This window comes from Haliotis cracherodii, unplaced genomic scaffold (assembly GCF_022045235.1).
Source record: "Haliotis cracherodii isolate W230 unplaced genomic scaffold, xgHalCrac1.p SCAF_12, whole genome shotgun sequence".
NCBI classification, from domain to species: Eukaryota; Metazoa; Mollusca; class Gastropoda; order Lepetellida; family Haliotidae; genus Haliotis; species Haliotis cracherodii.
The window spans coordinates 11,929,439-11,943,974 of record NW_027266267.1 but is presented as its reverse complement, the minus strand read 5'-3'; the positions used below and the strand labels follow the sequence as shown (position 1 = coordinate 11,943,974).

At 40.8% G+C, this 14,536-nt stretch overlaps 1 pseudogene; it reads right to left on the bottom strand.

Annotated features, from left to right (window-relative positions):
- Positions 1–2,641: 2,641 nt before the first annotated feature.
- Positions 2,642–14,536, bottom strand: LOC139457545 (hemicentin-1-like; annotated as a pseudogene).

Here is a 14,536-nt window from a genome sequence, read left to right as displayed (position 1 = left end):
ATACTTCGATGTTGGGAACACAAGCTAATTCACTGATCACAACCTCTTAACGTTTCCTTTGTAAATAATAGCACTTTGATATAACATTGCATAACATGTCGCATGCTGACGCACACAAATATGCAAACTTGCATCCAACACCTTGGTGTTGGTCTGATAAGTTGCACCTGATGGTGGTGATATAGCCGATTGTAGTAAAAGTAAACAGATGTGTGTTTTGAGATACGACTATCCTGTATTAGGAGGAAACATTTTATTTAGCTTCCAATTGAAGCCTGGTTTTTTACTATTAACTACATTTTTTTATTTATGGCAGAACGGAAGAAAACCAATGGAGAATGGAAGGAATTTCATGAAACGTTTCCATTGCAAATAAAAGCACTTTGATAAAGTATTGCATAACAAGCCGCGTGCAGACGCACAGAAATATGCATACTTCCACCCTCAAACCGTGGTGTTGGTCTTATTAGTTATACTTGATAGTATTGATATAGGTCATTGCAGTGAACGTGAATAGAAGCGATAACGTGAGTGTATTTGGAGATGGTAATATCCTGTTTTAGGAAGAAACATTGTGTTTAGCGAGGCTTGACAACATGTGATATGTTCCAGTTGAAGCCTGCTTTTGTGACAGTGGAGTAAGTACATATAAGCCGGTGACTACGAGCGGTGACATTCAGCAGTGGATGCATCTGGGACAAGGTCGGCGCCACCGGAATGTTATGTAAGGATACTGCAGAATTTGTACATGTATAAGTTATTTATCATTGTGCATCATCGGTGGGTCTTTGATTTAGAATGTGATAAAATCTGAACATGGGTACAATGTGTGAAGCCCATTCCTGGTGTCCCCCGCCGTAATATTGCTGGAATATTGCTAAAATGGCACAAAACCATACTCACTCACTTTCACTAAAGAACAAAGTAGCTTCAAGGCCATCACGTTCACATGAACCTTGTGTTGTACGTGCGAATTTAACACTGCTGAAGGTGGGGAACAAACAACTCAGTCTGCTTGACAATTGACATATTTATTAAAGTACATAGTTTATATAGTAATGTTGTAGATTTATAACACAGATTAACACTTTTTTCTTATGGTCTGTCTTGTCAAACCTCGAGAAGAAAATATGATGAATGACCAGCTGTCAAAACTGCGATCGTCGCCAAACAAATGGGAGATGAAATGGGGTTTGAAAAGGCTTTCATGATCTCTTCATTGCATATCGACGTGGATGTATGTGTATGTGTCGCTGCATGTACACATTTAGACTTATGCCAGTTATTTAGTGCATGTGTGAAGAGATACTCAGACATATTGTACTGTATGTCCTTATTGCCGAGTGCCAGGCAGGGTAACAACAAGTACCATCATTTCATGTCTGCTGATACCCCTGACATTCCGTTTGACCACGCAGGCAATCACGGAAACAAGATACACTCAATGCTTATTGCATTTTAGGAAAAAACATGTCAGCACTGTCAGCAATGATGTTTCTAATAGTGGGAAACATTCGGATCGTGGCATAGACTCTGTGAGTTGATCGTCACAGCTGGTGTCAGGTATTATCATAATCTTCTTGTCGCAACAGGTAGACAATGTCAAGAGGCTCCAAATGAAAGAAGTAAGACTGATAATAATGTACATGTTAAAAATCATATTTATATTTTGAGCGTAAACAGTTTGTTGAACAATTGTTTAGCTGAGTGAGTTAGCTAACCGTGCTTTGGTGAGTATTATTATCAGGGCTAGTCAACTTTGGTGAAACTCACGAGCATGGGTATGGTGCTGACAAACCAAGAATTATAGAATTATAAAGAGGGCGAATCTAGTATTCGAACCGAAGCTCGTAGTTTTCTGGTACGTCCAAGAAATGCAGATGTACAAAGAGAACTGAGTGACGATTGGGTAATGCTGCCCCTCAAAATCATAACGATCTTTCCGTACACGAGATTGGAAAATAAGTTAGCGCTTCAAACGTACGTCAAGTCTACTATGAGGCTTCATGTGTATACTATGTCGTGGCATGTGTGTTTGTAAAACCCGCCGTATTGTTCCCTACTGCACAGCGCTTTAGTGACTACAGCTATATCTGACCATCCTCAGAGAATACATAATCTCTCTTAAGCTGTCTTTAAAAATATGTATATGTATATACAAGTAAATATCTATAAGCTTCTAAAAATAAGATTGCTTTGGGGAGACAATGTACATCTCTGAAATCAAATATAGTTTAAGAAAAAGCAGTGTGTGTGTGCAGTTTGGTTGCTTAGCGATTGTAGCTCGTATTGGGTAATAAGTTTAACGCCGATGTGTAGGAATTCTTCAGTTATATGAATATGGCGTTAACGCTTGGTGTGGGAGGAAAACTGATTTGATGAAACCCACGAGCACTGGTACGGTGCGGAAAAGCTACGAAGGGTATCCACAACGGATCTGAGAGACACACGATCACGGGTGTCTGGCACACCTAAGGGACGTAACTCGGCACTTCGAATGATTGCGTCTCAGACGTTTTCAAATGGAAAGATAGAGCCAACCCACTGATGTAAGCCAAGACCTCATGGAAGACGTATAACGAGACATATTGAATATGCCGCCTTGTCATTCGTACACTGTACTCTGTTTTGATGATTGCAGTTAGGTCTCATCATCAGCAGACACCGCCATGTTCACGTACTGTTTCTCTAGTTTCTCGTAAGTTGGTGCTTCAGGTGGCATGTCTCTGTCAGATGTGAGGGCGTCGTAAGTGTTGCCAGATGTCCCTGCGCCTGTAATGGTATTGTTATACATCAGCCTGTGGTCGCCCCAAATGCAAACCATGCACAGGAAACCTATTTGTGACAAGATTGAGCTCGCAATAAACAATAATGGTGTTTATCCTCCTTGTGACCTCAATATTTCATGAAACAAGGACATACGATATGCATGTAACTGAAACAATCGACGATAACCAGGTGGAAACATCCGCGTTCTCAGCAGCTCCTGGTATTTGAAACCATACATCAATAAGTATCTTTGACAGTCGAGTCAGATTCTCTGTGGTAACTGGAACTTGTGAACCCTTACTTTTTAAATAAGTATGCTAACTGGAAATATCAGACACCAAGGAAGATATGCATCACAAATACAAATAATTATAATGAGATAAACTTTTACAATTTTTTTTTGTGAAATCCAAATTATAAGGACAACAATACACCATCAGTTGACAAGGATTGGATATATACCTCCTTTCTTTATGTCCTTGAAATTCCGCCATTTCATTGGCCAAGGAGCGGTCACGTGTCATTCGACAGAAGCGACCCCAAGACTATTTTGAATGTGCCTTTGTCGCTTTCTTATATAATAAACACTTATATTGTATGCCACTACATGTTTTATGAACCTGAACAAAACAACATCGACCGCGGTCTTCTTCCACAGTCAATATTGTGTTTTTTTCGGGTCCAGTAAACAAGAATGTGATTATGTCCAGTCTATAATCCTTGTTTTACCTGACTGACGATGTTGCTGGCGACTGTGCGGAGTTGTCACGGTAGATGCAGCTACCTCATGATATCTGTATAGAAACAGTAGCGTCACATTGCAGGACATTCTATTGTGTGTGTCCATATAACATGAATTAACTTTCCACTGCGAATTACGTTTTATCACAAATGAGATAGTCTATACTGATACAGTAATAACAGCGTACAATGAACTACACATCTGTTCCACTTTCAATTCAGCATCAACATGTTTAAGTACTCACTTTTTTTAAGTATAGCAAGAGCCACAAGTACTTACACAGACTCCTCTTCTTTCTGCCTCGACGGATCTGGAAACACAGATCTCCCACACTATAACATTATTGCGTGATCAAATCATCCCAGTCATCAATAGTGTATTAATAGTGTGGGGCATGTGTGTTTACATTTTCTGTTTCATATCATTCTAACCACTCCTTACAAAAGGATGAAATATATAGGCCTACTCAAAATACAGGTATAATTAGTACATTGTAAAGAAATCGTTTGAGTAATGAAATACAGACTTAGATATATGTGCATTTCAACTGGTCAGCGACAAAACTAGTATTGAATGTGTACAATGCTTATTTTGTCAAATAAAAGAATGAACTTGTCCTTAACTGACATATTTCATTTCGATCCAATATTATATTACAATAAGGTGCATTTAATTTAACACAAGTAAACAATTGTTTTAATGGAATATCCCATCAAACCACGTCAGTGAAATTAGACAAGCATATGGTGACCCATTATTACATGAATAGAAACCCAAGCGACACTATCACTATTGGTGTCAAGTTGTTTCTACATGAGTTGCCCAATGTGTGCAGACACAGTTGTTAACTCTAAGCGAGGACTGATTTTACTGATGCAAGTCTCGCCCATGAGAAATGCTGTATGGATGTTATCTTAACCACAGAAGTTGCCTGAAAAAACATTTCCCAACGTCACAGCTTCAGACATCTTCCATCCTCTTCCTGATGACCTTCCAGCTATTTCTCCAAAGAGATCTTCTGTTCAGTTGACCATCCCATCCTCATTTGTTGTTGGTGCATAGATCTTGATGAATATTCTTGGTTGGCAGTATAAAAGTAATGTGAGCCGATAGTTCAGTATCTTGTGTGCATTCAAACATTGACTGTATTTTTTCCGGTTCTTTGAGGTATGAATCGAAAAACCGATGTGCAAACGGTATAAGTCTGTGTCCTGTCATGGTGTACATCCTGTTATGGTGAAGTTCTTCTCACACATTTACTGGTGTAGAACATTCCTTTTCAGTTTGTACGTCTTGAACACCATATGACTACAGTTAGGGGAGTGATGAAATGGGTTGAACTTTATACGAAGTGGTCCACTTATTGTCCATACTTTGTCGCAAATACCTGGTATATTACTGATGCGTCTTAAAGAACCTGTCCACTCACTCACTAATAATGCAAGAGTTATGTCGTAATGACAAGCCGATACCAATATCAGGCTGGTACCCTAGTATCCATTTTGAAATATCACAAACATGTTAAACATGGTATCAGGATTAGGTCTCTGACTATGTCCAACTGGTATCTCTTTCTCAGTTAAAGTTCTTTGGAGTTGGGCTTCACTTTCATCATCATCCACGTCTTAGGTTCTTACCCTCCTATTACCATGCATCGTTTATAGCTTTAGTGTTGATGTGGTAGATTTAGACGAATGCTCACATTATGTACAGCTGTAGAATGAACTTGCCACGAACATTACTGATCCGCTTCCTCAGACAACCTTCAACAACATTGTTAAGCCACATCAGCAACATAGTTTTGTTCATGCTGTGTGTTCGCTCATATTTCGAGAGTCGTGAACTGTCATCCATATCATGTGGCAATATAAACTGAGCTAGTGCTTTGTCTCAGGGAAACGTGTATTTCCTATCCTGATAAGCCATGTATACATACCATTCCTTAGTGACAGTCGCTTCTTTCTGCAGATACAAACTACAGCCAGGCACACTGCTGCAGCAGTTACTGCAACAGCAAGGCCAACGCCCACACCTGCCCCGAACGATAGCTCACCTGAACACAGAGAAAGGGATGTTAGTTTAGATAGCTTCATCTTTCAAACCCAAGTCAAATTTTAGAAGCATGATATCGGAGCCTATCGTAAGTAATAGTATTTGAATATCACACAAATGAAACTGAATGGTGAACGTCCACGTAAGAGCAATAAAATGGTTTCACTTTGTCTATCTGATCTTGACGTGCATCATATTGAACCTGCGTCATTGTATCATCAAACCATGGAAGGAAATGAAAACTTCAACAACGATTAAAGCGTAATGAAGTTTGAAAATCATCTTTCTACGATCTCTGAAACATTAAGGATATGTTTATTGAAAAAAAAGTTAAAAAGTTATAAAAGTGAGCACAAAAATATTCATACAAAGAACAGTGAAATATAGTATCGGTCTGACATACCATTGTCGACTGCAACAGTGAATGATGTACATGACGCTGTCACTGGGGACGTCCTTGCAGCACCCTCTGCAGCATAGAGCCTGAAAAAGACTGTCCTGTCTCCAGACTCAGGAAACTGCACCTGTCTCATCATACCATCACTTGCAACAGTAGCGGAGACTGTGGTCCAGTTAGCCTGTGGCAGTCTTTGTTCCACCAGGAACCCTACGCCTCTTGTCTCATCATCACCACCCGGTGTCCACTGAAGGATGTAGCTGCCGGCTTTGTTTTGACACTGGAAGTTCTCCGGTACAGAAAGCGGTGCTGTATGTGATGAGGGACATAGTATAGATTGAACAAGGAAACGACGTGGAGTTTCATGATATGATCACAAGAAAACAATCACTCTAAAGGTGTGTTTATGTGTGTGTTATCAGTGAAAAATTAATTTGTTACAGTTGTCCTTTGCAAAAATGGACACACACAATAACATACCTTAATAAGTTTCCTATAATAGTGTTTCCGTAAAACTACTTATATTGCAAGTAAAAGGCGAGTTCAATTATTTCATTCAAACCCACCTTTCTTTCCAAGTTGAAATTGCATTCGGAACCTTCCAAGTGTGTTTGTGACGTTTACATAATACACTCCATAATCCGTCTCTTCAACAATATCTGTGACAATATATGACGTCATGGCCTCGTCATACTGGCGCCATTTTGACAGGTCGACAGGTTCTGCACTACCTCCATTCTGTTTAAACCAGGTGAAGGTCGGTTGTGGAAAGGCCAGGATGTACACCTGTAATCTGATTGGCTGTCCTATGTCAACATACACTTCCCTCCCTGTGGGGTTTTGGAAATTGAGCCGCGGGGAACCTTCAATGTATAAAGTAATTCTTTTCACGTGTTTCTCCCTGCATCGAAAATATTTCTTTGTCAAGTTTTTTATTGCAATGATAGTGACTTTATAGTTTTATACATGATGAATCATCAATGCAGTTACTTTATCGAAAAGTCGTCCTTCTTGTCAAATACATTGCTTCTTGACAGGTCAGTATGAGGATATGAGTTAACATATCACCTTCTAACTTCCCATAATATTTTCAGTCAATATTGGCCATACTTCTTCCAGGTAGCATACGTGCCGATAGAATATATCAACAGGTGTGTGTATATCTTGGTTATTAAACCAGATACCTCATCAAAGTACCTACACTTTATATTTACTGTTACTGATGCTGTCGTTTCACCAACTATGTTCCTTGCAAGACACGTGTAGACGCTGCCGTCAAGACAATCCGCTCCAGTCCAGTTGAAACTGACGTCGGCTGCCTCTGTCACATGGCTCAGTCGAATAGTGCCGTTCATGATGGATATGCTGGAGAAAGGATTACTGTCTACTGCGCATGACAGAACCACAGAACCTCTTTTGTCAACTTCAGCTGCATTGGACTGACCATTAGCCATTAAAACTGCAGATGGTTTATCTGAAGAGTGAAAGGCGGATTTAATTTATACCTTTACTTTATCCGTCCGTCTTAGTTGTAATGCGACTCGTCTTAATTATGCGAACTAAGAAACATTGTGATATTTATCTTCACTTCATTTTAGATAAAATATGGACGCTGAAATATGCAAACCATCTCTGTAAATATATATGATGTATCAAGTAAGTTTGGGGTTGGTGGGGTAGCCTAGTGGTTAAAGCGTTCGCTCGTCACGCCGAAGACCCGGGTTCGATTCCCCACATGGGTACAATGTGTGAAGCCCATTTCTGCTGTCCCTCGCCGTGATATTGCTGGAATATTGCTCAAAGCGGTGTAAAACCATTATCACTCACTCAAGTAAACTTGACCAACTGTGGTTTATATTCCATATTTCATACAAACTAGTTCCAGCATGTCATCATGCTTCATTCACTTTAATAATCATTCTCAGCGCGTCGTGAAGTTTCCGGTTTACAATGGATCGTAAAAGGCGACCAGAGGGATTGGGTGATCAGGCGTGGTGATGTTATATCTTTGGTTGTTTGTCATGTTATCACAATTGCCGTGAATCGCTGCCCATGATGTCAATTACTATATTGTCTGATCCAGACTCTATTTTATTATACATGATTCGTTTGTTGTTTAACGCCAGTTGTTGTTGAATCGTTTCTGGACCAGACAATCCAGTGATTGAAATCATGAGCATCGATCTACGCAAGTCAGAGGGCCAGATCCCGTTCGTCGCCTCTTATCACAAGCATGGTTTACTCTAACATGAAATGCTGCCATACGCACATTGGACATCAAGTGAAACAGCAGGACTCTGTGTTATGCCATATACGTTAGTCGCCGTGCACACGTAGCTGCCAGCCATGGACCTGTTTGCTGCTCCAAGACTGAGCACCTGTCCAGTCACGACTGTCTGAGATCCTTGTTTCCAGGAATATGAGCATGCAGGTCGACACGTGCTGACACACGTAACCTGGGGTACGACGTCAGCCTCCTTGACTTGTACAGATGTTGACGAGATGCTGGCATTGTACGGAGGATCTGTAAGATCAGTGCTTGGAATCAATTCAAACTTGGTTTTTAGTTACATAAACGAAAGTAATTCCAATTCGATTGTAAAGTCAAATAATTAGAAATATAACTCAATACTGAATACGTTCTTCTAAACGTTCCATTCGTATCATCAAGGAGAAACACATGTGTTGTTGTAGAATATAAATATATATAGTGTTATATACACATGCACAAAAATTAAGCGCCACCATATTCATAGTCTCTTGATTTCTCGTAAGGGAATCAGAAATACGAAATATGATTGAATTAGGCCTCCATAGTTTCATGAACCCACATCTGTCCAGATACCACAAGGAAAGGAAACGAACGCTGAAAGATGGCAAGTGATAGGCATGAAAATTGCTGGCATGTCATGCAGGGCCATCAAGACAAATGGGTCGTCATCAGTGTTATCACTCGTTTGACTGTCAAACATGGTCAAACCAATGATGTCAATGACAGGCATAGGTCTCTTAGTCCAAGAAAGACCTCTAACAGAGAGGATAGACGTCTTTTCAGGATAGTCAGACGAAATCCATTTGCCACTTGAACAGATTTAAGACTGCAGTGAATTACCCATCAGAGACTCTCGACGATGACCGTAAGGCGTCGCCTAAGAGCGGCTGGTTATAACGCCAGAAGACCAGTAAAACGTCCTCAACTGACTGAGAGGCACATGCGGAATCGTCTGATATGGTGTCGTGCCCATAGTCGATGGAACTTGGCCAACTGGAGAAGGATCCATTGGTCTGACGAAGTGTCGAACGCTGCTTCGAACTGTTGATGGTCGAATACGTGTTTGGAGGCAACGTAATGCTCGTTTTGCACCAAGTAACATCCAGAAGACCTTAGCATGTGGCAGGGGGTTGTGTTTCCTTCGGCTGCAAACTTCCCCTGGAGACAATTCGTGGAAACCTGAATTGCTAACAATGCCAAGATGCCGTTCTTCGTCCAGTGGTAGTCCCTCATTTTGACAACCATCCTCTTCAGACAAGACCTGTTTACGTGGACGAGAATGCTAGACCACACAGATCTCGGGCAGTTTTGGCTTATTTGCGTCAAGAAGCTATTGTTACTCTTCCTTGGCTGGCCTGTAGTCCGGATCTTAATCCGATTGAGCATCTCTGGGACATTCTTGGCCGGAAAATCAGACATAGTGATCCCCCAGTTCAAAATCTTGCTGGACTAGAAGCCGCCCTTCATGAAGAATGGATCCGTTTGCCTCAGAGAAGCATTCAACGACTTGTAATGAGTATGAGGCGTAGGGTTGAAGCTGTGGTCAATGTCCGTGGATCATACACACGTTACTGACGTTTCTGTCTTGCAATAGACTCTGCACTCCCTAGGGTGTCTATGTGACACCTGATATGGTCTGCTGATATCATGACAGTTACATGACAGAAAAAGTTTTTCAATATTTTCTAATCCTTCGATTTCTGGTCTTCGGTAAAATTCCATTCTGCTCTTATTCTTTTGGAACACAAGAAAAACTTGCTTTGGGACAACTTTTGCATCACATGAGGTTTACAAATACGGCTTATAACACTCGTACATACATCTCGTTATAACAGTCATCATTAAGTGCCCAAAGTAACAGCTCACCAATATGGTCGGTGGCGCTTAACTGTTGTGCATGTGTATACTATGATCAATTCAAACTCAAAGCCTTGTTTTATAATATATATTACAAACCAAGCAACACTTTCCCAACACACACGTACAGTAGTGCCTTCCAAATAGCATATTTATCATTACAGGGTATTTTGTTCAGCAAGTAATATTACACTATTGAGTATTTATATATACATTATGAACCTTCCACTTTGTGCTGTACAGGCAAGTTAGGAAAGGTATATTCTATCTTTGTTCAGTTTAATTCAATTGGAATATTGTTCAGAGTGACGGTAACCTTGGTATTACACCATTTGTATGCAGTTCAAAGTTGTAGACATTACACTGTGGTTACTCTGTCTAACAACAAGTACCACCACCACATACAGATGAATATCTGTCAATCTATAGTTATATACTTACAGTCAGGAGTTATCATCAGAACGTCGCTATCTCCCCCCAGGCCCTCATCCTCTGTCACGTGGCAGGTGATACCTTGTGGGTCATGACTCTCAACCAGAACTGTTAGACTAGCACTACCTGGCGAGTTAACACTATCTATCTTCCAGGTGTAGGTAGGTTCAGTCCATGATCTGCAGGCAGTGTTGTAGATGTAGATGAGCACGTCATTGTGACGTTCCTGCCAACCACGGGAGTAGATTGAAGTGATATGACTGGCTTGGTCGGCTCACCTGAAATGATTGTTGGCACGCTTTTACAAGACACACACATTTTGTGACAAGGAGTGTAAATCTAGTGTACAATTTGCTATGATAAGTCGTTTATTTGTTTACATTATGGCTCATAGTAATATTACCTTTATTCACTATCATATAGCCATTGTCATGTCCCTCAGTCCTGTCACAACTGGCGTCACTTTATATATTATTCGAGTCAGGTGAGGAAGACACACAATACTTTCTATTCTGATTTGAGTTGGCTCCTGCTACAGAGACAGTGTGATACACATTCATATCCCACAGCTGTTCAATGTGTATGCACATGGATGTGGAAACAGGATGTAACTTTACAAAGGGTTATGGATATCAACATGTATTGATTTATCAAATGTAAACAACATACCGATGACTATAAGCTTCAAGCCACAGTTCGGTATCTGATAGGTAGAACCCGCATTGCTACAATTATAATGTCCAGCATCCGATCTTGTAATGTTCTCCAGCACAAATGTGATGTTCCTGGAGGAATAGCTGCCTTCAAAAACTACTCTATCTTTATATGGATCTGTGGCTATGAATATGTCCGATGCTGTAACAATAAAGGCTACCAAACCACTTGGTGTAAGAAAGTAGAATGAAGTTCCTGTCCCAAGACCACCTTGTGGGATGAGGAAGCTGACTGTACTGTTATCTCCAGGGGAGGCGATGGCTGTAGTCTGACTCTCAGCATCTGAGGATGGAAATGTAGGGCTAAAAATCGAATTGCATTGATATACACTCACCTAGAACAACGAGCGTCTGTCCACAGTTCGGAATGATATCACTCAGCCCTCCGTTACCACAAATGTAAGTCCCAGCATCAGATCTGCTGACATTGCTCATATCAAAGGACACACGCCCCGCCGACAAGTTCCCATTGAAGTTGACACGGGCTTCGTATGAAGGAAGAACAAGGTGCCGGTTTGCTCTGTTAGCGAGTAGGACGCCGGTTCCATTTGGGTTCAGCACATACATTGCAAGGACAGATGTGCCTCGTGGCACCTGCCACCTGAATCTGGCCGTTTCCGTCTCTCTAACGATGACACTCTCGCAATCTGTGACTAGAAAAAGTCGACTTTACAACATATTGAAAACAAATACCCTAACGTTTCAAATATGTATAAAACCTGTGTAAGTGCAAATTGAGAATGTGAAATATCGCGAATGAGCCTGCACAATCTCAGCGACCACTTTAACATAGAGTCAGTTAGTTGGTACTCTTATACATGCAAACACTGGTTATCTGCAACAGTGAGGAATGTATGGATGTTTTCAAGCTGTATTTTATTTTGTATATAAAAATTCAATAGAATTTGCACAAAACCGTTTCCTGTTTGTGTTATACAGTTTTGTTAACAATGGTATTATTCATGGTATTCTCTCTTACCTGTTCTTTGTTTAGGCCAGGTTAATGAATAGCACATGTATTTCATGTTAGTGGGAATCTTATTTATGATATTGAGGATTTTGGTTTGCTGATTGGATCATCTGCCTCAACGAGAATGTACCTCGTGGTGTCGTACTAATGATGTACTAAAGATGAGAGGTTGTACTAAAGAGAGTGGTCATGAGATTAGCTTATATATTGTTTGTAAAAAAGTCCAATGTTATTATGGCATAGAATGGATAGTATTATATATGAACTTAAGTTCTAGCCAAAAACGTCTATTGAACATATGAAAGTGGTTGTCTTCAATGTAATACTATTTATTTCTTGTTAGATGTGAGAAGTAAGGTATCGCTTATCTCCCTTTGTTTTGTATCTGTGATACTACTGTGACATGTGCTATACTGTGTTATTTCTAAATGTGTGTAATTCAATATTATTATGTTTTCTTCTACTTTTCTGATACTTTTACTATTAAATAAACGGATTCATACTCTACAGCAAGTGAGCAAGTGGATGAGTGTGTATGGTTTTATGCCACTTTTAGCAATATTCCAGAACTTTCATGGCCGGGAACACCAGAACTGAGCTTCACACATTGTACCCATGTTGGGAATCGAACCCGGGTCTTTGGCGTGACGGGGCACGGGTGGCCTAGTCGTCTAAGGCGCCGCGATTCGCTGTGCAGAGTTGCGTCCCTTGGGCACGCAAGAAACCTATGATTGTGGGTTCCAATCCCGGTTCGCCCCGATTATGTTTCTAGGTTTGTCAGCACCATACCTGTGCTCGTGGGTTTCACCGAAGTGGTAAATGTCTGAGACCTGCATCACTTCAGGCTTTCCTCCCACATTAAGCTGACACGCCGTGACATAACTGGAATACTGTTAAAAGCGGCGTTAAACTCAACTCACTCACTCACTCACTCACTCACACTTTGGCGTGAGGAACGAACGCTTTAACCAAAAGGCTACCCGACCCCCCCCCCCCCAACCCTTCAGCGAGTCGAGCATTCTTGCCTAATCACGGTGTTTTAGATGTCACATCCATTCAAATTCTATTTGCTACAGCGTCATATCAAAAAACGTTTAAATATGCTACGTAATCGAAATATCATGAAAATCTGTTGATTCTGGAAAAAAGAAAGACGCCCAAATTTCACTTTATTTTGCATAATGAACTATAGTTTTAAAATGCACGTTCCGTATGGCTAGTATCTCCTGGCGCAGAATCAACTGCAAGGACAACAGTGTGACGTCACAAATACACACCCACTCACCCACCGCACAACACACACACACATACACACACACACGAACACATGCATGTATAACGCTATATAACCTTGATGTTACCTTGAACGCGACGATAAGCTCTATTTCCCCTCTCCTATATGTTGTAAAATGCCGTAACCCTAAACGTGTACTTTTCACTCGACATAAGGTATCCTCTGACGTGTTGGTGGTGTGTTTCAGGACTGGGGGTTGGAAATTGTCAGGACTTCGCTTGTACCTGTGACCTACATTGCTGTCAAAAACCCCGTGGTGAAGTCATTGTGCTTGTTTGAATGCTATATATACATAACTGGTGAATGATTGCTGGACAAATAATACCAAAGCGATATCACCTGTACACAGAGGGGCTGATGTGGTGTCACTGCCCGGGGATTAACTTCCTCTCATTTCTATGCATCTTTACAGGCCTTAAATTACACATACAATGGGTGCGTTATTCCACCAGTAATCGCACAGTGAGTGGCATAGGCCGGTGATAACACTGGTGAATTACGGGACAGAGGAACGTCGACACCTCCGATTACCTACATGTTATATGTACACATCGTCCAATCGTTTAGAACAAATCCCTTGTGAACAGCCACATGTATGATTAAGCATGTAATCGGAGGACATCATGTACTGCACGTTAGAGGGTTAACGCATGGAGGCCTGCTTGTTGTTAAGTCCTGTGCATTACATTAGTCAGGTTGTTATTGCTAGAGTTTAACGATCACAAGACTGAAAGAAAATCTTTATTGAAAGATTGATCGGAATCTGATTCATTCCAAAGAATAGCATACACGAGTATGTACGTTCTACTGTACAGCACACACGAGAATGTACGTTCTGCTGAACAGCAAACACGAGAATGTTCGCTCTGCTGGGCTGTGTGCAGTGAAGCAGTTCAACTGTACTATTTTCACGTATATAATTCACATATACTTACATCTAGCACCACATGAGATCAGGATAATAATCCACAAATGGCGTATTTTGATCTCCATGAAAGATTTTGCACAGACTATTTGTAGACGTCCCTGAACTGACAT